This window comes from Coloeus monedula (assembly GCF_965178545.1).
Source record: "Coloeus monedula genome assembly, chromosome: 7".
Taxonomy (NCBI): Eukaryota; Metazoa; Chordata; class Aves; order Passeriformes; family Corvidae; genus Coloeus; species Coloeus monedula.
The window spans coordinates 39567038-39593754 of NC_138787.1; positions in this window are offsets into that span (position 1 = coordinate 39567038).

Genomic DNA, 26717 nt, shown 5'->3' on the forward strand with positions numbered 1-26717 from the left:
AAATCCTTGGGCTGGAGCCAGGGCAGGAAGGTTTGTTCCAGCTCATTCCATGAGCAGCGGGACACGAGGAATCCCAGCAGCAGCTCCAGGCGCCAGGAGCATCCAAAGAGAGGAGCTGAGGACAAAATTCCATCCGATTTCCCCCAAATAGCCCCGAGACGATCCAAGGCCAAACCGTGGAGGCCTGAAACAGCAGGGAAATCCCAGGGAAGCCAAATCCCTGCGGGAGGACGGCGCCTGGGAAAGGGAAACACCGCAGCAATGGCAGGGATCCCTCGGATCCCCAGCTCCCAGTGCCATGGGCAAAGGCACGGAACGTTTGCTTCGGCCCAACAAATCGTGGCCTTTTATCCCCTGTTCCAAACGGGACTAAACGGGACGGGTCCGGGCCGCCGGCTCTGCTGCAGGTGCTGGGTATTTGATCCTTCCAAACGAGCTTTAATTTGCATTTCTAGTTTGTGTTTCCTCTCTGGCGTTTTATATTCTGTAGTTCCCTATTACAGTTGGTATTCTATGTTCTACATTTGATCTTTTTAGTTCGTTTTTTGATTTCGTGTCTTTATGTTTTGTAGTTTATATTGGAGACTCTATGTTTTATATATTGGATTTTATTTCTTTAGTCTATACTTTTTAGTTTGTATTCGATATTTGGTGTTTTACACTTTATATTTGATATTTTACATTTAATATTTTGTATTTGGTCCTTTATTTTTATTGATATTTTATACTTTGTATGTTATACTTTATATTTCATATTTTTATATATATTTTATACTTTATATTTTGCCATGTATAGCAGAAATTTTACATTTTGCATTTTACATTTTCTATTATTTTCTATTTTTTATATTATTTTGTATTATTTTACATTTTACATTTTCTATTATTTTCTATTTTCTATTTTACATTTCATATCTTACATTTTATTTTACATTTTATATTTTACATTTTATATTTTCTATTATTTTATATTTTACATTTTATATTTTATATCTTACATTTTCTATTATTTGACATTTTATATTTTATATCTTACATTTTATATTATTTTTACATTTTATATTTTACATTTTATATTTTACATTTTACATTTTATATTTAATATTATTTTATATTTTATGCTTTACATTTTACATTTTTTATTTTACATTTTATATGTTACATTTAATATTATTTTACATTTTAGATTATTTTACATTTTATATTTAATATTATTTTATGATTTATATTTCACATTTTATATTTCACATTTTATATTTTATATTATTTTATAATTTATATTTTACATTTCATATTTTATATTATTTTACATTTTATGTTTTACATTTTACATTTTTTACATTTCATATTTTACATTTTATATTTAATATTATTTTATTATTTATATCTTACATTTTATATTTTACATTTTATATTATTTTACATTTTATTTACACTTTATATTATTTTTATATTTTACATTATTTTATATTTTATGTTTTAGATTTTATATTTTACATTTTATATTTAATATTATTTTATATTTTAGATTTTACATTTTGTATCATTTTTTCTTTATATATTTTATTTTCCTTTCCTAACTCTCTTTCTTTTCTCTTGCCTATTTTCCAAGCTCTCATTCCAGCCCTTCTCTCTCCGTTCTTCCCTCCCCCGCCTCCCCGCTGCCTTTTCCGGGATATTTTTCCCTGTGCTCCGTTCCCGCTGTGCTGAGCCTCAGGAAATCCCTGCTCAGGGACCGGCTCCGAGAGCTCCATTCCCGCAATTCCAGCCGGGATGGAGCAGAAGGACAACCCTGGAGGGACCTTCTGGAGTGCTCAGCTGCTGCTCCAACCCAGGCAGGAAAATCCTGGTTTAGAAACAGCTGGATGGGCCAAAAATGGGGATTTTGGGGCCGGGAGGGAGCTGGGAATGCTCTGCAGGCTTTTCCCAGCATCCTGGCCTGGGATCAAATCCCTGCCCGCAAAGAGGAGGAGCAGGGAAGAAGCTGAGGAGCTGGGGATGGACACGGCGCTCAGGAATTTTGGGATAAAAAGGGAATGAAATGAGTCTGTAAATGAGGTGGAGTGAAATAAATTGGAATTTTTCCTTCGAGAAAGAAAAAGAGGAGCCCTGGAGCACTGGAAAGTCCCGGGAAAGGAGCGGATGATGCCGGAATGGGACTGGGAGAACCTTCTCCAGCTTGGACCAAAAATCCACCTCTGGCTGGGGAACGGCTGCTTCAAACGCGGGGAAGTCTCTGAAATATCCCCTGGGATTCTTTGGGATTTGGTTTTATTTTTTACTGGGGTTCTTTGTTGGTTTTTCGGGGCTTTGTTTTGGTGTTTTGAAGGTTTTTGGTTGGTTGGGATTTTTTGAGGTTTTTATTTGGTTGGGTTTTCCTGCTCCAGGAATCCCCAATTCTCTCATTTCTTAAGAAGTGAAAAAAAATTCCATCTTTTTCTGTTTTCCCTGTTCCCTCCCTGGACAGTGGGAATTAATGTGTCTGAAGGGTGGGGCTCAATTTCCTGCCCCATTTGAGCAATTCAGAGCACAAAAGTACCAGAATTTCATTAAAATCTCCTTTTTTTCACAATACAAATAAAATATTCCCATGGGATCCATGGGAGGGAATGGGGCAAGGAGCCAGGAAATAATCAAATATTAATTAATTCTTGCTGTAATAAAAGGTTCCCCGGGTCAGGCTGAGATCCAGAGGGACAGGATGCTGCTGCTTCCATAAATATCCCGCCTTTGGATGCAAATGGAAGGGATTTCTGGGATGAATCCCATTCCCAGCTCTCTGTTTCCATGCCTTTGGCACAGTTTGGAGCGCACAGAGGAGCAGGAGGGACAGGGAACACACGGAGGGGTTTTAATGAGGCTGAACGTCCTTCCTGAATTTTTCGGAGCTTGCCTCTGGAAAATGATTGGAAAAATGGCTGTTCCTCAGGCTGGAGAGGGAGACAGCTGGGATCCCCCTTGGGACACACGGACACCCTTCCAGTGGGACTCCCTGAGGAATGGGAGCTTTCCATTCATGGAATTCTGGAATGGTTTGGGATGGAGGGACCTTAAATCCCACCCCAATCCCACCCCAGCCGTGGGCAGGGACACCTCCCGCTATCCCAGGTTATTCCAACCTCGACACTTCCAGGGATCCAGGGCAGCCACAGCTTCTCTGGGAATCCGTGCCAGGGTCTCCCCACCCTCAGCTTGATCCAGGACGTGTCCACAGCTCCTTTTTGTGGGATGAGCTCATTCCAAGCATTCTGAAATCCAAGAGCCCCGTGAGGGCTGGCCCTGCAGCCACTGGAGCCCAAACCTTCCTTTCTTCCATCCTCTTTATTCCCTGCAAAAGAAAGCACAGGAAAAGTCTCCGTGACTCCATTTCTGCCCCTTTTCCTGCTCTGGATTTGCCTTTTTCCATTTTTTTTTTTGCCATGGCTTTAGTGCAGCTGGAAAAGCGGGAAGCAGCCAAGGATCCCTCGTCCCCACACGAGGAATTTTCCTCCTGCAGGAGCCTTTGGGCTCCTCAGCTCTGCAGCCTCAGAGGAAATTGGGGGTGAAGCTCCCAGTGACAGCCCCGAGCTTGGGGGACAAGAGCAGGACACACCTGGATCAGGATCTTACTGAGCCCTGCATTCAACAGCCACGCTCCTTTGGGAATTCCCAGATGGAATTACATTTTGTGCCAGCCCTGGTGTGACACAGCCCCAGGGCAGTGCCCGTCCCTGAGCTGGCGCTGCTGGGGCACCTCCAGTGCTGGGGACAGCTCTGGGACAAGGGGGACCCTGAGGGGCTGGAGGAGTCCAGGGAAGGGAACGGAGCTGGGAAGGGGCTGGAGAGTTCCTGAGGGAGCTGGGAAGGGGCTGGAGAATTCCTGAGGGAGCTGGGAAGGGGCCCAGGCTGGAGCAAAGGAGCTCAGGGGGGACCTTGTGGCTCTGCACAAGTCCCTGACAGGAGGGGGCAGCCGGGGGGGTCGGGCTCTGCTCCCAGGGAACAGGGACAGGAGGAGAGGGAACGGCCTCAGGCTGGGCCAGGGGAGGCTCAGGGTGGACAGCAGCAGGAATTTCCCCATGGAAAGGGTGCTCAGGCCTTGGAAGGAGCTGCCCAGGGGGGTTTGCAGTGCCCATCCCTGGAGGGATTTCGAGCCCTGTGGATGTGGCACCTGGGGACAGGGGCAGGGCTGGGAATGGTTGGACTCCATGGCCTTGGAAGGCTTTTCCAAGCGAAGCCATTGTGGGATTATCTCTGTGGGATCATCTCAGGGATTTCTCTCATCCTTGCCCTCACCAGTGGATAATAAACCCCTCCTACTCCATCCCATGGCTCACCTGCATCCCCCACCAGAAATACTGGGATGAGCTGGAGATGGAAACCCCTTCTCCCACCTTTCCCCCTCCATGCCGAGCACACAGAGCTGTTCCAGAGCCGTCCCACCGCTGCTCCCGCTGGAATCCGGTTTGCATCCATGGCCCAAGCGTGGATTCGCTGTTTCCATGGCGATGGAGCACAGGAATTGTTGTGGTCCTGGTGCCTTCAGCGGCTGCTTTCCCACAGGTCTCCCTTACCCACGCTCAAAATCCGGCCTCCAATTCCCCGCGGATCATGTGCGGAGATTTATGGAGGAATCCATGGGATGTGCCCATGAAAAATCCCTCTGGCAGCACCTCATGAGGAAGTTCTGGGCTGTGCCAGCACAGGGAAGAATTCCCCAGTCCTGGTGGCAGGAATTCCTGTGAGAAAAAGGGAAAAAAGGGAATCCAAGCTGTTTTCCAATGCTCATCCAGTGGGGCCAAAATGATCCCATTGCCACGGACAAACTGGGAGCTGGAAAATCCAGGGGTGCCCTACACAGGCAGTCAAGGAGGCCAGGGAGGCAGGAGACTTCAAGGCTGGAATATTATCTGGGAGGGAATTGAATAATTTCCAAAATATTCCTTAGATCCGGAATCTCGGGTTCCAGTTTGGCTCCCACATCCCTGGGAGGGCCCAGTGGGAACTCTGCACCCACCAGGAGAGCTCTGGAGTCAGGAGATGGTAAAATGGGAATATTATCAAACCCTTCCACCTGGAAGTTGTTCCTGGCATCCTGGAATACAAATTTTGCTGGAATAAAATCCAAATTCTCATCCTCTTATCCTGCCATGGTTCACATCCCAGCTGGCAGGGTCTCACCACTCCTCTCTAAATCTTTAATATCCCAAATTGCTGTTTGGATCGCTCTTTCCCCACCGGGATTTTGGGATCAGTCACTTCCAGGGGCTGGGAATTGGGAGAGATAAGGGGATCTCACCCCAGGGGCTGCCCAGGGCTTCCTCCCAGCTTTTGAGAGTCCTAGAACGGCAGCACCAGATCTTCAGGGATCTGGGAGGGCCAAAGCTGAAGACGAACTGTTTTATCCCAGGAATGCTGAAGTGTTTCTATTCCCATGGGATATTTGGGATGGGCCCTGCCCCACCCTGAAGAGCCCTGAGCATCACTCCAAATAAAACAAACCCCAAGGAACAACTTCCAGGTGCAATTCCTTCCCGGAGTGAACTTCGGCTGAGCATCTGAAATATTTATCTGGCTTTCTTTTAGGCATTCTCGCCGAATCCTGAAAATCTGATGGAAAATCCTGCTTCCAGCAGGAGACAATGCTTTGGAAAGGCTTTGGTTTTGTTTTAAATTAGTCATTTCCAGCAGTAAAAACCTCCTGGTTTTTATTCCTCCTTTCCTGCTGCTCTTCAGGAGCGGTTCTGTTTCTGTGCAGCACTTCCCACACAGCCCTGCTCCTGGCAGAGCTGGAATGCTGCATTCCAGCCTTTTCCCAGGATATTTTGGAAGTAGAGGCTGCACGAGCACTGAGGAGAATTTCCAGCACTTGCTAAATCACGCCCTAAAGAAAGATCAATCCAACCTAAAGTGTAGGCAAGTGACCCTTGGGAATAATATCCTTGGAATTTCAGCCAAAGCCATGTGAATTCATATGGAATCTGCTCCCAAAGGAGGAATAAACGACGTAACAGCCACGTGTTTCCCTAGGAGACCCAATTCCTTATGGAATCATGGCAGCCCTTGCTGGGAATGGGGCAGGAATTCTGTCACTGATGGCTCTCCAAGCAACCCACGGGATAATAAACGTCAAATTATAACAAATACATCAGAAAGAAAGGTTTTCACCAAAGAGACGTTCTGGGTTTGTCTTCAGAGAGGGAAAAACACCGGGAGGAAAATCCATCTGGGACTGGTTCTCCTTAATTAATTAATTAATTAATTCGTGTCCGTTTTCCATCCAGCTTCGGTGGTTTGACTGTGGCCATTTGGGGGTCAAAAGAAATGGAAATGCCCCCACTCTTCCACGTGTATTAAATGTTAATTAAATATCTACAACCCATAATATTCCTTCCCCTTTCCCCTCCCGATTAGGGCAAAACAACCCCTCCATGTGTAAACTGGAGACCTTCCTTATCCCTCCTTCTCTCCTCCTCCTGCCGTTAATTTCCCGAAATGAAACCCTGGAGAAGCGCCTGCAGCAGAGCCCAGGGCCCGTTTCTATAGAGACAGAGCTGCCTGCAGCCCTGAAAGCCTCGGGAAGCAGGGAAGGAGCCGGCAGCAGGACAAAGGCAGCGCCCCCGAAAGGTCCTTCAGGTGCCCTCCTGCCCGCTCCAGCCCACGCTTCTATTATCCCATGATTAAATTCGCTGGGTAATCGCAATCCACTGAGATCCAGGGCTTCCAGACGGCTCTAATTAGGGAATAAAGGTTTGGAAAGGGGATTTGCTGCTGGACTGCCCCTGCTCCCAGCAGAGAGAGGCACCGTGCCCCAGGTTCTCCCTCCTGCTGCCCCTCTGTCCCGCAGGACAGGGATTGCTGGTTTTCAGGCTCAGGAGGATCCCAAGTCCAGGCTGGATCCCTGCATCCCAAATCGGGGTCTCCATAGTTTTGTATGCACACCAGGACAAAGGAACTCCTGGTGATGGTTCAGCAGCACAGCCTAAGGAAAGGGAATATGGGATCCAGCTGGAATAGAAGGCCCCCCTGGGACCCACTGGAATTAAAGCCCAGGGATGAAGCGGGGACATTTGGCACTGGCTGGGACCACCAGTGGGAATGCATTTACCCAAAAAAATCATAAAATATCACCAAAAAACCTTCACAGGGAATCCCAGACTGGTTTGGGTTGGAAAGGGCCTTAAAACTCATCCCATTCCAACCCCAACACCTCCCACTGTCCCAGGCTGCTCCCAGCCCCAATGTCCAACCTGGCCTGGGACACTTCCAGGGATCCAGGGGCAGCCCCAGCTGCTCTGGCAATTCCATCCCAGCCCCTCCCCATCCTCCCAGGCAGGAATTCCTTCCCAATATCCCATCCATCCCTACCTGGCAGTTCAAGGCCGTTACATCTGGAATTGGAGAGAAAAAGAGCCCAAAGAGAAACTCACCGGTGGCACCTGCAATTCCCACAAGTGAACCCAAACGGGCACGGAACTGGGCTTTGGACACAGAGCCTCGAACTGTGAGAGCTCCCTGCTCCTGGAGACACCGAAATCCCGCTCTCTGGGAAAGATTGGCTTCCCAGGCTTCTGTCAGACCCCGGGAATTAGGAATTCGCAGGTGGTTCACGCTCCTTTTCACGGCCACAGAGCCTCCCCCGTGAGGAACTCCAGCTACAGCCCAGGCACATTCCCTTGGAGAGCAGGGAGTTCACCAGGGAATGGCTCCACACCGTCATTCCTGTCAGGGATGGGATGTGTTTTATAGGCAGCACCTCAGCAATCCTGATTAAAGCGTATTTCAGAAGCCGTGGGCAGGAGGGAAGGGGTTCTGCGTGGCCGGGCTTTGGGAACCAGGAGTTGTTGTGGCCATAATTCGGATTGTTGCTAAAAAATAGCACCGAGGAGGCAGAGCTGGGGATGCTGCAGCACTGCCACACCCCAGAACCTCGCTAAAAACCTCTCTGGAAGGCACAACAAGCGCCAGAGCTGTGTGCGGGCTCCCACGGGGATACAGCTGCCGCTAATTAGCTCAGCCCAATCAGCAGGATGTGCCCTTCCCTTTGGAATGAGGGCCCCATCCCAAACCCAGCACCTGCAGCCCGCAGAGCTTTGCCACCTGTTTGGGAAACAAAAGGAAAATTACCTGGCAAAGAGGTGGGAACGCCCAGGGGGATTGCGGGAACGCCCAGGGGAACTGCGAGAATTGGGGTCCTGCTCTGGTTAAATGAGCCCGGGCTGTTTTGAAGGCTGGGATGGGCAGGCACGGCCACAGGGTTCGAGGTTTGCAGCTGGAGGGACCAGGGATTTCTGGCACTGGGAAGATGGATGAATCCAAGAATGGTTTGGATTGGGAGGGCTCTTAAATCCCATCCCACCCCTGCCGTGGGCAGGGACACCTTCCACTATCCCAGGCTGCTCCAGCCTGGCCTGGGACACTTCCAGGGATGGGCCAGCCATGGAATAACCTGTGCCAGGGCCTCCCCTCCCAGCGAGCCAGGAATTCCCAGTTCCCAATATCCCATCCAGCCCTGCCCTCTGGCACTGGGAAGCCATTCCCTGTGTCCTGTCCCTCCGTGCCTTGGCCCCAGTCCCTCTCCAGCTCTCCTGGAATCTCTTTAGGCCCTGCAAGGGGCACCCAACACCTGACTGCCCATCAGCTCAGGACGGGGCTGCAGCTCTTCCATCCAAAATTCCTGCAATTCCCTCACGAGCCAACGGCCAGGGCATGAGAGAAGAAAGTTCTGGAGCTCCAGGATTATTCCCATCCCTTGCCTCCTCTGCCTGTTTCAGTGGGGAAAGGAGCAGAGCAGAATTCCCAGCGCCGGTGCAGGGAGCAGCGACATTCCCGGTCCCAGAGATCCCGTCCCGTTACCATGGAAACAACCTTGGATGGAAAGGACACTCCACCGTTCCTGTGTGAGCAGCGCTGTGCGAACGGAGCTCATCCACAGGGCAGGTCCTGCACGGCTGCGATTCCCCTGCCACTTTCCAGAGCAGAATTCCAGAGAGGAAAGCCGTTCTTCCATCACCCAGCCCAGCGGGGAGCTCAACATCCCACATTCCTTCCCCTTTAATGTCCCTTTACAGCACGGGGGTGGCTCTGCTGTCACCCCATCCCCGGGCACCCCCTGCCCAGCCAGGGCAGGGCTGGCAGCGCCTTTTGTGCCTTGCCAGGGTTCCCAAATCCCTCCCTGCCCCGGGAGCTCGGCTCCATCTGGCACAGCCGGGAATGTTTAATTAACGAGCTTTTTTTAGCCGAACCACGCACCTTGGAGCAGGTGGGCACGGGAAGGCCAGGGGAGGGATGGGCACCTGCGGGATCAGCTGGAACCCGTGGATACCTTCTGGAAAAGGGCAGGAAATGTTTGCACTCAGCATTCCCGGGCTCCTTGGGCTTCACACCTAAATCTCGCCCGGAGCAAAGAGGGAATGCTGGAGCCTTGCAATAGGATGGACAGGAAATGCTCCCAATATCCACCCTGCCCCTCCCCTGGCCCAGCCTGAGGCCGTTCCCTCTCCTCCTGTCCCTGTTCCCTGCGAGCAGAGCCCGACCCCCCCGGCTGCCCCCTCCTGTCAGGGACTTGTGCAGAGCCACAAGGTCCCCCTGAGCTCCTTTGCTCCAGCCTGAGCCCCTTTCCCAGCTCCCTCAGGAATTCTCCAGCCCCTTTCCAGCTCCCTCAGGAATTCTCCAGCCCCTTCCCAGCTCCCTCAGCTGATCCAGGTACTTCTAATTTGGGGGGGGAAAGTCCTTAATTTGGTAATTCCTAATAACACATTTCCCTGAAAGTTTTGACAACTGAAAATAGAAAGCCACCAAAACCCTGTTTTCCAGAGCTGAGTCACTTTGGAGTGAGAGTGCCCGGCACCCGTGGGCTGGGGAGGGGTATTTTGGTCATTCCAATGGTGCAATTAGAGCTCTCCAAAAGGGGCCAGCAATCCCAAACAAGTCCCCAATCACCGGCCTTTGTGAGGCAAAATGTCAGGGTTTGCATCAGGACAATTACTGGGAGACGGGATCGGTTCTTCCCATCCCGAGGGAAACGCCGGAGCCGTTCTGTGATTCCCTGAACCCTTCTCGTGAAGGGCAGCTCAGCACATCCCAGCGTGGTTTGGGCTGGAAGGGACCTTAAATCCCATCCCATTCCAAACCCAACACCTCCCACTGTCCCAGGCTGCTCCCAGCCCCAATGTCCAGCCTGGCCTTGGGCACTGCCAGGGATCCAGGGGCAGCCCCAGCTGCTCTGGGCACCCTGTGCCAGGGCCTGCCCACGCTCACTGTAAAAAACCTTTTCCTTTATCCAATCTAAATCCCTGCTTCTTTCACCTTTTCCTGTCCCACCAGGCACCTCTTGGCTCCTGCAGGGAGACAGTCAAACCCCAGAAGTTTGGGCTGACGTTCCCCAAAGGAATCACCCCCCTGCACCTGCTCCTCTGCCAGCCACGGAGCTGTTCCCTTGCGGGTTTTACCACAAACATCCCCATTTATGTGATATGAACTCCTGCCATTGTTTCCCAAGTGTTTATGCATCAAAATGTCACCTTGGAGTTCTCGCTGTTTCTGGAGCTGTTGTATTTTTAAAAGAACGTTTTCGAGGGAATGACATTAAATACTGTGGGAAGGGCTGCTAAAGACACCGGGCACAGCTCCAGCGTTTCGCTGCTCTCATCCCCCAGCTTGAGGTGCTGGTTCTCCCTCCCTTGGATGTATCCATTTATTCCCGCTCTGCCCTTTTCCCGGCTGTTGGTGAGGAAAAAGGAGCTGCCCTTGGAACTGGGATTTACTGTAATCACCTGCCTTAATTTCCCTGCCTGCCTCTTCCAGCACGATCCCTGAAAACCTCACTGGAAACATCTGGAAGTCATTAATGGCAGAGCCCTGGGTCGCACCTGACGGTCACCACTTGTGGCTCAGTCCCCAGAGAGTCCCTAATTTGTCCAGGAAAGTTCCTCCTCCTGAGGGCCATCCCTCAAACCCTGGCATCATTAAGGCAAGGCGTTCAAAAACAAACCGGGAAGCAGAAAAACACTCAGCAGTCGTTAAATGGAAGTGCCTTAATTAAGCAAAGAAAGTGATTATTATTAGAACCTCATTTCTTATTTATAAGCAGCAGCAAATGTTAATAAGGGGAAAGTCAGCGGTTGCTTAGTGAAACCCAAAGCAGCTGGGTCAAAGCACAGAAAGAAGGAAAAATCCAGCTCCAGCAGCTCCTGAACAGCAGGGGTTTCGAATTTGGCTTGGAATGAGGAGGAGGCAAAGCTGCAGAGCTCAGAGGGGTGGGATGTCCACCCCAGGAAGGGCTGGGATCTGCTGAGAGCCAGGCTGGGGCCACTGCTGCTCTCAGACCCAGCAGCTCTGACACCACAAAATCCCAGAACCCCTGGGGCCGGAAAAGCCCTCCAGGACCATCAAACCCAGCCCGTGCCCCGTTCCCAGCCCAGAGCACCGAGTGACTCAGCTCTGGAAGAGTTTTTTGATGGTTTTCTATTCCCAGCTGTCAAAACTTTCAGGGACATGTGTTATTAGGAATTGCCAAATCCAAGGATTTTTTCCTCCCCCAAAACAGACATCCCTGGATCAGCTGAGGGAGCTGGAAAGGGGCTCAGCCTGGAGCAAAGGAAACTCAGGGGGGACCTCGTGGCTCTGCAGAACTCAGCACTGTCACCTCCAGCCCTTCCTCGGACCCCTCCAGGGACGGGGACTCCAAACCCCCCGGGCAGCCAGGGTGGAGCAGGGATGAGCAGAACCCGCTGCCCCTGCACCTGGAGCCCAGAGTTGATTCCCACCAAGGCGGATTTTCCCTGCTTTAGGCAGGGATGGCAATTATCTGCTTGACCACGAAATTACAGGCTGTTAGGAGTAATTTCATTCATTTGATAATTACAAGATTAACCAAAGCTCTCTACGTAGCGAGAGTTCATCTCGCACACGCTGTGGGCTGGAGCTCATTAGCTGGGACTGGCTGCTCTTAATCTAAAGGATAATAGCCCTGAACATCCAGAAAAACCCCCGTTTCCTCTTCAGGACCCATTACCCGCATTTTTCCATGGCAAAGTGGCTCTGCCCGGGGTAAATAACAGCTCAGGGTTTGAGCCGAGCCCTCTGCAGCCCCTCCGGGCTGTCGGGAGCCTCCCACCCCCGCTCCCTACAAACACCGGCAGTGCCGCCTTCGGGAAACTGGGAGCGAGGAGGGGCAGGAAGGAGGGATGCGGATGGAAAGCAGGGCTGTGGTACAGGCTGGGGAGAGGTTTTTGCAGCAGGGTTTGGCACAGTGGAGCAGTTTAGGGCTCCGAGGTACCCTGGTGCTGTTACAGCCCCAGCTCCGGCCCCCAAGCGCTCCCGAAATCCCAGAAGGGTTTGAGGAGGAAGGGACCTTAAAGCTCACCCACGTTAACCATCCCAAACCAACACCTGTCGTGAGGGCAAGCGTGAAAAAGCAGCAAACACGGCGGTGGAAAAGGCATTTCATCCTGGTTCCAGGGGCCGGACACCAATCCATGGATCAGCCCGTGCGGAGAGGGGACATTTATGGGCACGGCTAATTCCAGCTCTGGGTCACAGAGGCAGCTCCTGGAAATCACTCCCGGAGCTCTTGGGGATCCTCAATCCCCACATCCTCCCCGTGGTGGTGGAGCTCACTACAAAAGGGATCCACAATTAACCCCAGAACTGCCATTAACCCCGCCTAATCCCCTCTGGATTGAGTGATCCCCTTTGGAGTGATCCCATTTCCTCCCGCTTCTGCAGGAGCTGCTCACCAGGAGGGATCCAAGGGCTGCTCTCACAAAAGCCTCTTAATGACCCAGCTGCTAATGAGCTCCTCCCTCCCTGCATGCCCGGCCCGAGGCGGGTGCTGATGGGACCTGGCCTGGTTCAGGAGAAAATCCAGGAGCCAGCCTGGAGCTCCAGGTGTTTGTAGCCAACATTCCCTGTCCGGAGTTAATCACTGGGGGAAACTCGCATTTCAGGCACTGCTTACAGCGGGGTTGGAGGTGAAGAGAACGGAAATATAAATTGGTTTGGGGTAGAAGGGACCTTAAAGCCCATCCCAATCCACCCCTGCCATGGGCAGGGACACCTCCCACTGTCCCAGGCTGCTCCAAGCCCCAATGTCCAGCCTGGCCTTGGGCACTGCCAGGGATCCAGGGGCAGCCCCAGCTGCTCTGGGCACCCTGTGCCAGGGCCTGCCCACCCTCCCAGGGAACAATTCCTTCCCAGTTTCTTCTTTATCCAAACCCAAAGACTCTGTTCTTGTAAGGGCACCTTAAAACCCAGGGAGTAAATCCTGCTCCAGAAACAGAAAAATCCCTCCCTAATTCCCATTTAATATGCAGGAAAATCATTCCTGGTCTATATTGGTATCTCAGGAGCAGCAAAGGGTTAAATCCTTCAGGGTTAAATCAACCACAGCCCAAATACATCGGGGACTCTCAGAGATCCTAAATGGTGAAGCACACAGGGTGGAAAGCTCTGCATTTCCATGGAGATGGAGGAGGAGGGTTCTGCTCTTTGTTTTCCAAGCCTGCACACTGTCCAAAGGACTTTTATTCCCACTCCAGGGCACTCCATGGAAATGCAGCCTCCAATCAGCGCCTGCTCCCCCTCCCAGCTCCCCTCTCTGCATTGATCTCAGATGAACCCAGGGTGAGCAGGACAGGGCTCAGCAAACAGGGAACACCTGGGGGAAACCTTCAGAGCCCTCAGGAGCTCTGGGATGCTGCTCTGGAGAGCTCCTGCAGGCCAGGATGGACAGAGGGATCCAAATCCAAACAATGACAGAGCCAGAGCTGCCAGCACCCGGCTCGGGATGCAAATCCAGCTCCAGCTGCAGTGCAGGAGCTCTGAGCATCCCATGGGATCGGAATCTACTTCAGCAGATTGCATCTCCTCCAGCCTGAGGAGTGTTTGGGTTCTCACGCCAGCCTGCTAATTATGGCTTCCACTTATACCTGGGAATCGCAGCAAATATTCCAGAGAAGCTGTTTTGCCTTGGAATGGTTCCATATGCTACAAAATAATGAGATTTTGCCATTTTTCGGGAGCTGTGCGTGTGAAGATAGAGCAATTTGTCAGCACAGGATGGGGAAGTTGTAGGGACAGGCACATTTATCTGGTCCCAGAGGCTGGAAATGCTCCAGGGTTTGGAATTACGCCCTTCAGGCTCCTTTGCCTGGTTCTCCCTCTCTATCCAGAACAGCTGGAAGTCCTATCCCAGCCCAGGGTAGCTGCGCCAGGAGCCTGGCACAGGCACATTCCATCCAAAGAGATGGAAAATGGACAGAGCTGAGCCCAGGATGCACAAATCCGAGCCAGGCAAGAGGGGAAAATGCAGCCGAGCTTCCATGGGACTCTGTGCATGCATCAGTCTCACTCCAGGCAGGAGCTGACAACACTAAACCAGATCCTGCAGCCACGGTGCCCCCAGGGTGGGAAGGGCACTGGGAAAACTGGGAGAAATCCTGCCCTGGGAGGGTGGGCAGGCCCTGGCACAGGGTGCCCAGAGCAGCTGGGGCTGCCCCTGGATCCCTGGCAGTGCCCAAAGCCAGGCTGGACATTGGGGCTTGGAACAGCCTGGGACAGTGGGAGGTGTCCCTGCCTGTAGCAGGGGTGGCACTGGATGATTTTAGGGTCTCTTCCCACCCAAACCATCCTGGGATACCTGAACACATCAAGAAAAACCATTTTATGGAATCTTTAAGGCTGGAAAACCCTTCAAGGCTGATCCACATCCTTTCCTCAGCACTGCAGGCGCTCCACTAATCCAACCCCATCCCCATTCCCACCCAACCTCCCGGCTCTGCTGAGGGGTCAGAGCACCTTCAGCTCCCCTTAGAGCTCCAGTTCTGCTCAACACACCAGGAATCACCCCAAACCCCCTTTAACAGGGTTGTGAGCAGGCTCTGCCCCTCTGCACTCAGCCAAGTGCCAGACAAGCTGCACTGCAAGTTCTCACCCCAACACCACTTCCCCAATGAAAATTCAGTCTCCTGAGCACTTCCACGCCCCAGCGAGCCCCCAGGGCTATTTCTGGGAGCAGAAAGCCATTTACAGGGTTTGATCTCAACTGGTGAGGAGCTGGGAGAGCCACGAAAGCAGATCCTGGGATCCAGGAGGGATTTAGGACATTTGCACAGCACCTGCCACCACGGGAGTCACATCCTCAGGTGGATTCTGGGTTTCTGGATTTGCAGCTCCTTCACTGTCCCCAGGCACTCCCAGAGCCCCGGGAGCACAATCCCTCCCCAGGCACTCCCGTCCAGCCCTCCCGGTGCTGTGGGAAGGGCAGGAGCCCTCCCGAGGCAGGGGCAGCTCCCAGGAGCAGCCCGGCTGCACAGGGACCACCCTGAGCCACCCCGCCCAGCTCCAAACCACGCCAAGCACAGCCAGCCCCACCCCAGCCACCCAAAGCCCTTCCCAAAATCCCACTGCCACATCCCCACACCCCACAGGCACCCCACAGGCACCCCACAGGCACCCCACAGGCACCCCACAGGCACCCCACGCCAGCAGCAAGGACAATTCCTGCAGGGAGCCCAACCATCCCAGACTGCTCCTTCCAGGGCAGCTCCTACTGGGCCTGACCTGGAGCAGGGCAGGGTGCTCCTAATTAGCACTTCAGCTAATTAGCTAATATGCTGTAACCGTTTTATGGCCTCCCAGGAGCAGCTTGGGGCTGTGCTCTTGCTGCAGCTCTGCTGCCCCTTCCCCAGGCAGGTTTTGCACGATCCTAAAGAATTTTCCTTTGCCCTGTTCTCCCTTTGTTCTGTCCCCAGAGCAGCCGGATGGCCCATCCCGGCCTCAGGGAGATCGTGCCAGGAGCCTGGCACCCCACACCCCATCCAGAGAGATGGGGAACGGCTCAGACAGGAGCTGCAAAGAGCTGTCCCAGTGTTTGAGGCTGGCTGCAGGCAGGGCCAGAGCCCGGTGCAGTGACCTCCCTGCTGACAGGGGACTGTCCCCCAGCCCTGCAGGGGCTCCTGAGCCATGGGAGGTGGCACCTGGGGACGTGGAGAGCCTGGCTTCGAGGTCTGCGCGAGCAGCCTGGGCACACATTGGCACTCAGAGTGTTCTGGAACGAACCATCCCGGTTGGAATCAACCGCTGCCACTCAGACTCCAGGAATCCCGGAATGCTTTGGGTTGGGAATGACCTTAGAGATGCCATTGCTACTCTTCTGTCTAGGAGAGGCCCTGAAACACCTCTCCTGTTGTGGGGAGCTGATTTCTGAGCTCCACCTTTGCATGCAGGCAGGGAAGGGGTTTGCAGTTCTGCTGGCATCCTTTCCCTGCCGGGCCGTAGCTTCGCTCTACCCCATAAAATGCTCCTGAGTGACTCAGCTGTTCCAGCACCACCCCTCTCCTGCCAGCCCCTCGGTCTGGATACACGGATTTAACAACCTTCTGAGCGCTCCTTTCGAGCTGACAACTTATTCATTAAATGCATCCATGTCTCCAAGTGCAGTTCCCATTCTCCAGGGCAAACAGGCTGGGAGAGGCCCGGCAGGAGACAATTCCAGCCCTAAGAAGAGCTAAAGCACGCACTTGTGAGAGATCTAAATACCGTTAAGTATTTATAACTCTTTCCTCGTTATCTATGGATGAGCATAAAAGGTTTTTACCTCCACAGAGGGGCTTTGCATATGGATGAATCATGGAGAGAGGAATGAAGTCCTGTTCCCTCCAACACCCTCTGGAGAGCAGCACCGTGAGTGCCTTTCTGTGTAGGGCTGGCGTGACGTGTTCCTCCATTCATAATGCAGATTATTCCCACTCAAAATGTATCCCTGTTCCACTGGAGCTGCCGAGCTCAGCCCCACAGCCCAGCAGGTTTGGGGCAGGAGCTGCTGCATCCAGAGCCTCCTGTGGGATTGGGATCCAGGGGTCCAGCCCAGCTTGGGGTGCTGGGTCCCAGGGTGGATTCTCCAGGAGCTGCAGCCCCCCTGGAACAGCCCTGCCTGGGGTGGAGATCCCAGAGCTGCCGGGACTGGGACGTTGAGGGTCCCACTGGACACCCCTCATCCGAGGCACAGGGTGGGCAGGAGGTGAGGGAGAACCTTGGGGATCCCAGCCCATGCCAGACCTGCTGCTGCATTCCCACCCCTTCCACACCCGGGATGCAGCTGCAGGGTTTAAGGACCCTTTTTGTGATCGTATCCCAGACGGGATTGGGTTGGAAGGGACCTTAAAGCCAATCCCATTCCATCCCCTCCATGGGCAGGGAAGGCAACCTGCCAGCCATGTTTGAAGGCAACTTCAATGGGGCTTTTTGTGCACCTTAATTGGCTTTCTCTGCCCCTTTAATTGGCCTTTCTCTGCCCCTTTAATTGGGTTTTTTGGGCCACTTTAATTGGGCTTTTTCTGCACCGAAATGGGGAGGAAAAGGACCCAAAGCAAACCTTGTCTGATGAAAGCTGCCAGCACAGGAACTGTGCCCTCCTGGAGCACTCTGGGCTGCTGTGGCTGAACCCCAGGGCCCTGGCACAGCTTCCAGGTGCCCTTTGCCAGGAGCAGCAGCCGTGCTCTGCCCAGTTTTCCCTCTCCTGTGCTTCCCTGAGGATTCACGGTGCAGGTGCTGGGGATTCATCACCCCCGAGGAGGTTCAGCCTGGGTGAGTCTCCAGCTCTGACCCCTGGAGAGGACGGGGACAGCACCCAGGGCTTGGGAAGCCTCAGGGAAACATTGGGTTTTTGCCTGTGCCACAGAAGGGTTTGTTCTTCCTCTCTGCCCTGGGAGGAGATAATGATTCAATTATTAAATTATTAAAATGAAATTAAATTAATTATCCAATTATTTAATTAAATTTTATTATTAATTAGTTAATATTTTAAAATATTTCTGCTTTGAAACACCTCTTAGGATAGGTTTGGGAAAGGCTCCTCTGGTGCTGAGGGAGCTGAGAAGATCCCAATCACTCTTCACCTGCTAATGCCTTGTTCCTGTTTACCACAAACCCTGGCATTAACCAGGTGATGGATGAGCTCACTCTGCTCTTCCTTGGGAATGGGAGCAGGGAATGCTTGGATAATTACCTGTGATGAGAGAAGACCCTCCTGAGTTCTGGTTTAAACGAGCTGAGGGACTGGAATCATTCTCTCTTTAATTAAATTCCTGACACATCCCATATTTCACTTCTCCATTAGCCTTGGACCTCTCCAAGTCTTCTCTGGAATCTGTGACTCCAGGGGCTGTGGAAGAGGGAATTCCCGAGTGGAGCTTGTCTGGAATCCCTGACTCCAGGGGCTGTGGAAGAGGGAATTCCCGAGTGGAGCATCCCCTGCCAGGACGTGCTGGGCGTGGCCCTGTAACTCTCCAGCAGCTTTCCTTCCAAAAACTGGGAATTGCAGGGTCCAGCTTCCCCAGGGAGCTGTGCAAGGTGATCCCTTCCAACCTCACCGTGGTGTCCCTGTGCCATCCCAGCAGGGAAGTGATTCTCCAATTTCAGAGGCCGAGGGATGACTAGTTTTCCAAAGGGAATGAATCCCTGGTGCCCCAGATTCCTGGGATTTCCTTCACTCCTTTTTCTCCAGCCTCAGCATCCTTTTCCAGAGGAAGGAGATCAACTGCTGATGGTTTGCTCCCTCTCCTCTTGAAATATTTCCTGAGATTTCAAGAAATTTAGGAGAGAACATGACTGAAAATGGAAGGAAGATTGTTCCAGGTGGTTTTTTCAGTCCCCAGCTGGATTTAGAGGTCAGTCCCACCAAAATCTAAAATAAGCAGTGGAAAATCGAGCCAGACACATTCCATAGAATCTGAAAACCTCAGGATGGGTTGGGCTGGGAAGGACCTTAAAACCCATCCTATCCCACCCCTGCCATGGCAGGGACACCTCCCACTGTCCCAGGCTGCTCCAAGCCCCAATGTCCAGCCTGGATTGGGACACTTCCAGGGATGGGGAACCCTCCCAAAGCCCTCCCAAATCCTATCCAAAGTGAAATCCATAATTTAAATATTGGAGCGTCCTCCTCAGCCCCGTTGTGGCTGCACAGTAAAACATCAGCAGGTCTGGCCTTGCCTCCCTCTGAGGAGCAGCAGGGTCACAGAGAGCACAGAAAACACATTTTCCTTGGACTGGGGGAATCCATGTGTTCCACAGCATTCCCTGCCATCAGTGGGATCTATTCAAGGAGCAGGATCATCCCTGACCATCCCATTGCCCTTTGCACGGGGTGTCATTGACGCCAGAGCCAGAGAGCCACGGCCAGGCCTAAGCCATCAGCTGGCCTGGTGCTAAACCCGGCTCAGTGAGTACTGGGGACAGCAATCAGAAGCTCGTTTTCCCTGGAAAATACCAGATCCAGCCTCTTTTCCTTCAACCAAAACAGCCTGGCCCTGGAATGCTGCCAGGCAGAGGGAGCTGCCAGCAGAGACAGCAGGGCACAGGCTGGGGCCGTGCCTTCCAATCTGGACACGACACCAATTAGCATTCCAAATTATGCTAATGAGGCAATTAATAGGATTTCTCCGAGGAAAAGCAATAATCAATCAAATCCCAATCAAGGAGAGATAGCGCTGCTGAATAACAGGAAAATTCCATTTTCACATGGAATAACTTTGTGCCATTGCTGAGGGAATTGGAGCATCTCCCACAGGGAGCCAGGCTGGGAGAGCTGGGAATGTTCACCTGGAGAAGGGAAGGACACAGGGAGAGCTCCGAGCCCCTGGCAGGGCCTGAAGGGGCTCCAGGAGAGCTGGAGAGGGACTGGGGACAAGGCCTGGAGGGACAGGACACAGGGAATGGCTTCCCAGTGCCAGAGGGCAGGGCTGGATGGGAGATTGGGAATTGGGAATTGCTGGCTGGGAGGGTGGGGAGGGGCTGGGCTGGAATTGCCAGAGCAGCTGTGGCTGCCCCTGGATCCCTGGCAGTGCCCAAGGCCAGGTTGGACATTGGGGCTTGGATTCACCTGGGATAGTGGGAAGTGTCCCTGCCATGGCAGGGTGGGAATGGGATGGGATTTAAATCCCTTCCCACCCAACCGTTCCATTATTTCATTCCATATGACTCTGGATTATTTGTCTCTCCCTCCCTGGGGAGTAATTCCTGTGATCCCTCACAATATTCCAATAAACCCCTCCCTCCGCAGCAGCCCCGGGCCAGAGTGGATCCTCTCCTGGAACAGGAGGGAATTATCTCAGCACGGAAAACGATGGTCCCAAAGTCAGCCAAGCACCAGCTGCTCCGAGATTCTGAAGGCTGAAAAAAGCTCCATGGCAAGGAAACAGCAAAGGGAGGAGACCAAATAAATCCTGGAGATTTATGGAAAACACAAAATTATATAAGTGGGTCAATATTGTAAAGGCAGCCAGATGCTCCCTGTGATTTATGGGCACAGATTCCAGCCTGGGATGGAAATTCCCATCATTAATCTACAGTTGATAACCACAGGTTGGGTATTGATTAGGGCTGATCAACTAATTAGGGCAATTTGTTTTGCTGGGCTGTGAGCAGGATCCATGAACTCACACTCCATCCTTAGATGGATGGATGGGATATTGGGAAGGAATTCCTGGCTGGGAGGGTGAGGAGGGGCTGGAATGGAATTCTCAGAGAGCTGTGGCTGCCCCTGGATCCCTGGAAGCGCCCAAAGCCAGGCTGGACGGGGCTTGGAGCACCCTGGGATGGTGAGAGGTGTCCCAGCCCATGGCAGGGGTGGCACTGGATGGGATTTAGGATCCCTTCCCACCCAGGCCATCCTGGGATTCTGGCATTCCCTGATTCTGCACAGCACACGGCGGTGCCCGCGGGCTCCCAGCCCTGTCCTGCCTCCTGCTCCTCTCCCCCAGCAAACGTTCTCTCCCTGCCTGCAGCCACACACAGAAAACCCAACTCAACCCACCCAGGAACTGCAATGAAGTCATTTTTATTCCAGGTTTGGATCCTCTAAGGAACGCAGGGGAACTCACTCACACAAACTCCACAATCACCTGCCACAGTTCCCGGCTCAGGGCACATTCCCAGGAAAGTGCAAAGCTCCCTCTCTCCAGTCCCTGCTCTCAGCAATGTTTCCCAGCTCTGAACCACGAGGGGTTGGCTCTGGTGTCACCAAAAACAAGGGCTGGGGACCAGAGTGTCACCTTTGGGACATCCCTGGCCCCCGGTGTGAGCAGGTGTGGGCTGTGCCAAGCCCTGGCCCCATGGCACAACCTGGGCTCGGATCTTACACAACTGTGCCTGAATTTTATACAGCTGGGCCTGAATTTTACACAGCTGTTCCCAAATTTTAGACAGCTGGGCCTGAATTTTACACACCTGGGCCCGAATTTTACACAACTGGGCCCAAATTTTACACAACTGGGCCCAAATTTTACAGCTGCTTCACGCAAGGTTCACATTTACACCTGCCTGAGGAATAAGCAGCTTGAAAAGCTGAAATCTTGGGTTTAAATTACTTGGATGTTTGGCTCTGTGCTAAACTTGAATTTAAGATTCTCCCCACCTTTCCAAAAAACAGGGATGGGAATGAAACACTTTAGAAGCCTTACATGTTGGGTTTAAATCTCTTGGATATTTGGCTCCGTGGTCAACTCCAATTCCAGATTCTTTCTCCACACCTGTCCAAAAAGCATGGAGAAATAAACAGCTGGCACAGCTTGAAAACTTAAATCTTGTATTTAAATCCGTTGGATAGTTGGCTTTGTGTTAAACTTGAATTTAGGATTCTCTCTCCCCAGCTTTCCAGGAAACATGGGTGAGCAATAAATATCCTGAAAAGTTTAAATCTTGGGTTTAAATCATATTTGGATCCATGTTTAACTCAAGATTCTTTCTCCTCACCTGTCCAAAAAGCATGGAGAAATAAACAGCTGGCAGAGCATGAAAAGTCAAATCTTGTGTTTAAATCACTTGGATACTTGGCTTTGTGTTTTACTCCAATTCCAGATTCTTTCTCTCCACCTGTCCGAAAAAACACGGAGAAATAAACAGCTTGAAAACCTGACACATTGGGTTTAAATTAGTTTGATATTTAGCTCCGTGTTTAACTGGAATTTAAGATTCTTTCCCCCCCATTTTTCCTCACCTTTCCTGTTTTACCCTGAAGCACCTCGGGGCAGCTCCCCGTTGGAAAAGGAGCCTCCCCAGGAAGCCCAGGGATGGTTCCTGCCAGAGCTGAGGCGTCCCCACACAAGCCTGGGCTGTTATTTCCCTAATTACAGTGATTTTCCCTTCCCATGGCAAAGCGTTCCAGGCAGGAGGAGCAGAATCCAAGCACGGGATGTTCCAGGGCTGTGTGCCCTCTGCCTGCTCCCAGGCCTGGCATCTGCTCCCACCCTCTGCTCCTCCCCGTCCCCAGGTTTGGAGCATGTTTTCCCTGAGGAAAGCCGTATTTCCCCATGGCTGGGGGCACGTGGAAGCTCTCAGTTTGGATTTCCCCCCAAAATCAGGTTCCAGGCTGCAGCTTTCACTCCCAAAGCCAAGCTGTTGGTGGTGGATTCATTGGAATGAGACTTCACAGGGTCAGGCACGAAGGGAGAGATCCCATTTTTTATGGGGTGAAGGCAGAGCAGGGAGGTGCTTGAGGGCTGGGTTTACATCCAACCGCTCTCCTTTCCCACTGGGATCATTTTCAGGTGGGATAAACAGGCCCAGCCATTGGCTCATCAAACCAGAATCATGGAATGGGTTGGGATGGGAGGGACATTCAATCCCATCCAGTGCCACCCCTGCCAGGGGCAGGGACAACTTCCACTGTCCCAGGCTGCTCCAAGCCCCATCCAGCCTGGCCTCGGACACTGGCAGGGATCCAGGGCAGAAAACCTGGAATTTTCCTGTGTTATAAACACTCCTGTTAGGGAACAGCCCTTTTACTGTCACTAAATCCTCCGGGTGGCTGGAGGAAAACGGGGCACAACATAAACCTGGCAGAACCCTCCTCTCTGAAAAGGCTCTGTCACAATTATTGGAGTTTTTTCCTGAAGGGAAAGGGGGAAAAAAGCTGGTTTTGTTCTTCTTTGTCGTCCCACCGTGCTGGAGGAGCAGCTGACCATGGAGGCAGCTATTTCTGGGCTGTAATTAAACATTGGGAGAGTGGGAAGCACAAAAGCAGCACCATCTGCCACCCTCGTGGCACAGAAATAGAGCTGGAGCTGCCGCCCTTTTGTCCTTCCCACAGAACCTGGGATTCAGAGGGATTTCTGGAGCAGCTCCTGGCCCCAGTGGTGTGGATGGCCCAGCCTGGGAGTGCTCCAGGCCGGGCTGGATGGTTGGAGCAACCTGGGAGAGTGGGAGGTGTCCCTGCCCGTGGGATTGGGATGAGCTTTGAGTTCCTACACCCAAAGTGGGGCTCTGTGAAATCCCTGCCCCAGTCACCGACTGAGAAAATCCGTGCTCAGCACATTGGAGAGGTTATTTTGGGCACAGTCAGATGAAATCCATCAATATTCCCCACTACAGGAAAACTATATTTGGCGAACTACAACACTGCAAAATAGACTCAAATCCCAGCATTCTGGGGATTTTTTTGGGTTGAGCTGCTGGCTCTGCCTCCCTCCCCCCTCTGGCAGAGGGATGGCTGTGGATCCTTTTTCCAGTGGGAAAGGACTGGCCAGCCCCATCCATGGGCTCATCCCAGCTTCCACATCCCAAAGCACTGCCAGTGGCTGGGTGTCTTTGGGAAGCCAGCTCCTGCCATTTTTCCATCATGGATTGCTCTGAATTCCAGCAAGATGGGGCCATGCCCTGGAATAAGGAAGCTGGGACGGGACTGTGCCATGAACTGGGCACTGCTCTCCAGGATTTCTGTTTTCCTATTAAGAATCAACACATTAAGGTGGTTTCCAGCAAAGGATCCACCTTAAAATGCCCTCTGAGACTGCCACAGCTTCCAAGGGGAAGCTCCTGCTTTTGGGGTGAAGGGGCTGGAGAGCCCCTTGGAGAGTGGAGGGGACTGTGCCACCCCCAGCACCTCTGGGTTCCCCAGGGAAGGGCGGCTGGATGCCCAGGGAAGGGGGGCTGGATTCCATGGGAAAGGGGAGATGGATTCCCTGGGGAAGGGGGGATGGATTCCCTGGGGAAGGGGGGATGGAAGCTGGAGCAACCTTCTATGGAGGCTGGGCTTGAGGGCAGAGGAGGCAAGGACTCCATTCCCCATAAAATTCCTTTTGGAGAGGCGCTGGAAAGTCCCAAAGGATTCGGGAAAGCGGAGCTGGGGTTGAGGTTCATCAGCTGATGGATGAGGTTCATCCCAGGGATATTCCCACACCGGGACACAGATCCCACATGGAAGAAATGGCCCCAAGGACATAAAAACTCCTGCTGGGAGCCCCTGCTGGGACTTTGGGATGATCCTGACTCCCTTGGCACCTCTGCCGTGCCCGTCCCTGCCACTCATCCGCTGCCACCCCGGCTGCGGCTGCCCTCGGAGCAGGGAGCTGCTGTCCATGGATAAGGATCCAGGAATAGTCTGGCAGTGAGGCACGTGATGCCCACAAATCGTTGGAGAACTGCTCTGGAGCAGCTCAGATAAGGGAGCTGCCAGAAAACGCAGGAGACGCGGAGCCTGCTGGAATTCCATCAAATAAAGAAGGAAAAATTAACCTTTAACGTGGGCTAAATCAGATACTCCAGAAGCAAACCCCACCTTAGGAACAAGGCGCTTCCAGGGAAGATTTGCTCAGCATGATGCTTTTTGCCACCTTGGGCTGCCAGCAGGGTGCTCCGGGAATGGGGTGGCATTCCCTGGGCTTGTTTTTGTGCCTCGAGAAGAGCAAAACTATTTTCAAATTTCAAATGAGAACTGGAAATTCAGAGCTAGAAGGCAGCCCTAAAAGAAAGGTGTTACCTGGGGTTCAGTGTGGCTTGCACCCCTCAGACAGGCCCTGGTGAGAGCAGAGGGCCTTGATGGGGCCAAGTCCAGCTGGAGTCAACAAAAACTAAAATTTAAATTTCAGAGAACAAAAACTATTCTTGCATTTGTAAAACCTGGAACCACAGACTGGTTTCGTTTGAAGTGACCTTCAAGACCATCCCGATCCACCCCCTCCCACTGTCCCAGGCTGCTCCCAGCCCCAATGTCCAGCCTGGCCTTGGGCACTGCCAGGGATCCAGGGGCAGCCACAGCTGCTCTGGGCACCCTGTGCCAGGGCCTGCCCATCCTCCCAGGGAACAATTCCTGCCCAATCTCCCATCCATCCCTGCCCTCTGGCACTGGGAAGCCATTCCCTGTGTCCTGTCCCTCCAGGCCTTGTCCCCAGTCCCTCTCCAGCTCTCCTGGAGCCCCTTCAGGCCCTGCCAGGGGCTCGGAGCTCTCCCTGGAGAGACCCTGTAGAAGAAATATCCCATTTTTAGGACATGTGAAGACCCAGAGGGAGGAATGTGCCGTTTTGAAGTTGTTCCAGCAGAACAAATGTAACTTTCAACTACAACCATTAGAAATGTTAATTGTGCCAAGGAGTTCCCCAGCAGGACCGGGTTTCCAAGGCTGGGAGCTGGCACAGAATTCCCAGCTCTGTTACCCCCCTGGAGCTCCGGCTTCTTGACCCAGCCCAGGAGAATCCCAGCCCCACATGCAGCCTGCACAGACCCTCTGGAAGGGCTGGATAAATCCAGGAGATTCCCACAAGGAATGGGACAGTTTCTGAGCCCTGTCCCCTTCAGCCAAAGGCCAGGAGAGATGACCTGACACTGGCCAAGCACTGCCAGGCCCATGTTCCCCCATGATAAGGGGGACAGCTGATAAGGGCGCAGAGATAATGGGAGAGCCTGGAACTGCAGGCAGTGCCAAGCCCTGGGAGCACCAGGATAATTTATCTTGGCATTTCCTAACCTGCTCTGACCCGTCAGGGTCCCGTGTCTGTATAAATCCCGATATATTCTATACAAAAGCGGCTGTGGGCAGCTGTGGGGCCCCAATCCGGGTGGGAACTCCCCAAAGCAGGCCCTAGAGCCGAGCGCAGCCTGGCACGGGTCACTGTGTGTTTGCTGCTTGCTGCTGTGTTCCCAATCCCGTTTCACATCCCACGGGGTCTGTGCCAGCCCTGGCAGTGGGCAGAAGTCACCCCACAAGGACACTGAGCCGGCCCCCAGCCAGGGCACAGCTCTGCCACCCCGGCCCCTTGACGTGCCTTGCCAACCCCATTTCTGACCTTTCCGCTGTTATCTCCCCCAGCCCTTATCTAAAGCCTTCCCTGAACACCTTCCCGGAGTTCCACAATGCTGAAGGCTGCTGGAATTTGTTCTGTGACCTCACGGGCTGCTGGAATTGCGGGCATCCAGGGGTGTTTGCCGGGTTTGTCCCCCCAGGATTTCAACGCTCACCGTCACAGCACGCTCGTGGTGCTGGGAGGGACACCAAGGGGCCGATGTCCCTGCAGAGGCAGCGAATTTGGGAATTATTTAAATCCTGTGAGGAAAAACCCTGCAAACAATTCCATTTCTGGTACCCAAGGACCGACAGAACAAGTCCAAGCACCAAGGATTTACAGAAATGATTGCAGGGCACAGAATGGTTTGGGGGGATGGGACATTTAGGAATTATCCAGTGCCCTGGATGCTCCCACTGTCCCAGGCTGCTCCAAGCCCCAATGTCCAGCCTGGCCTGGGGCACTTCCAGGAATCCAGAGGCAGCCCCAGCTGCTCTGGGAATTCCATCCCAGCCCCTCCCCACCCTCCAGCGAGGAATTCCTTCCCAATATCCCACCCACCCCTGCCCTCTGGCACTTTCAGACCATCAACCCTCGTCCTATTGCCACAAGAAATAATGCGGATAAAAAAATCCCTTGCCAGGCTCAGAGCTCATCGCTGGGATTAGAGCTCCCCTCAGT